Here is a 1,683-nt window from a genome sequence, read left to right as displayed (position 1 = left end):
TTTTTTTTTCCCCATTTCACGAGAAGAGAAATCCATAAAAACACTACTAATGCATCTTTATATACAATAAAAGGGATCTTGTCCGTAACAGCAAAAGAATGAAAAACATACCTCCTTTTCGTTTCTATAGGATCGAGCACAGTCAATATGGCGGTATCCAACCTGCATAAAAGTAGCAGGGATTGCTTGACTGTGAGTTGTTATAAAAATACACAGACAATCATTCACACTTCCAAATTAGAAAATCTAAGAATGTGCACAAAGCATTTTTTCCACGGTACAAGATAAAAATAATTTCCATTAAATTTCATCAGCTCATGTACTTTTGGAAAAACTATATGCGATAAACAAAAATGATATCAAACTTAAGCAGTCCAAATCCAAACATGTTAAGCTTACAACTCTCAAATAAGTCATGTGTCACGATTCATTCTCAGCATAATTCAATAATCACCAGAAAATGCTATAACAATCTCGCCATAGTCAGCATTACCGTTGCTCTGTGTTAATGCATTGGCTATAACTAGCAGCAACGCCAGCCAAGGGAGAAGCAAAATTAATAACATAACCAAAAGTCTAAACGCTGCAACAAATGTTTGACTTAAGGACAATCCTTCAGTTATTAAGCATGTAGTCCACCCCTAGGCTTCAGCAGTGGACCAGTAATTAGTGGTGTAAGAAGTCAAACAACATCTCCATTTCCGACTTTTGTGTCGTAATTTTAGTTCAATCAAATCACTGTAATTGGAGGGGAATCAAACCCCAGAACATTTTCTAAATTTAGGCTCAGAATTTCTAAATCCGCAACACTAACTGTTCCAAGTAATCCCATCATAAATTCAGAATCATAAATCAATAATAAATACAACCCACATTTCAATATGCAAAAATTCACAAAACAAAATATAAAAAATATTTTCCACCAAAGATAAGTGTTATAACACAAGCAAGCACAGATTACAAACGTATGTAGAGAGAGTGGCGATAGGCGACCTTGATGGCGATTTTAACAGCTTGACCGACGACACCAGGCGCGGACTGCCACGTACCGAGGCCGACTGACGGTATTTTTGCTCCGGTGTTCAACTCGAAGTACCTAATCTCTTTCGCCATGACCTAGATTCACAATTTTTTTTAGATAAGAGAAATTGAAAGGTTCGAGTAGCGAATACGGCTCTATAATCGACAGAGTGAGGAAATCGAGGATTTTCTTTCGGTTTATAAGCGGATTTGATGAGGCAATCTTGACCGTCAAATCTGTTTGGGTACACAAACTCCGGCTAATATCACTGGGAAAAAATCTTAAACTTATCTCATTCTGATGGAGCATTCTGGAGCCTTTATTTGTTAACGTCACTGATTACCTGTTTGGGCTCCATTCATCTAAAATTTATTTTTTTCCTTCTCTTTTTTACTACAGAATATTCAATAAAATAATAATACACATAAATTCAAAATATTTTTTCTAACTACACATTTTTTTTAACAAAAAAGCCCATGTTTAAAACACATTATTTTGAAAAAATGTATTTTAAAATAGTAAATTGATAGAGAATGTATAGTTAAAAAAAAGAAAATTTTTAGATTTACGTGTAATATTATTTTATTGAAGAATGTGTAGTTGAAATGATATCAAATTATTGTTGAAAAATGTATATATATATATATATATATATATATATA

General features: G+C 33.3%; 1 long non-coding RNA gene across 1 annotated transcript; it reads right to left on the bottom strand.

The window, feature by feature from the left end:
* Positions 1–125: 125 nt before the first annotated feature.
* LOC111381752 lies at positions 126–1,336 on the bottom strand. Its single transcript, XR_002700395.1, has 2 exons — positions 994–1,336; positions 126–162 (listed from the first exon to the last, which is right to left on the bottom strand). It is a non-coding gene; the product is annotated as an uncharacterized LOC111381752 (long non-coding RNA).
* Positions 1,337–1,683: the final 347 nt, after the last annotated feature.

The sequence above is a fragment of the Olea europaea genome, unplaced genomic scaffold, assembly GCF_002742605.1.
Source record: "Olea europaea var. sylvestris unplaced genomic scaffold, O_europaea_v1 scaffold23642, whole genome shotgun sequence".
In the NCBI taxonomy this organism is placed as follows: domain Eukaryota; kingdom Viridiplantae; phylum Streptophyta; class Magnoliopsida; order Lamiales; family Oleaceae; genus Olea; species Olea europaea.
This window is presented reverse-complemented; position numbering and strand designations above follow the sequence as displayed.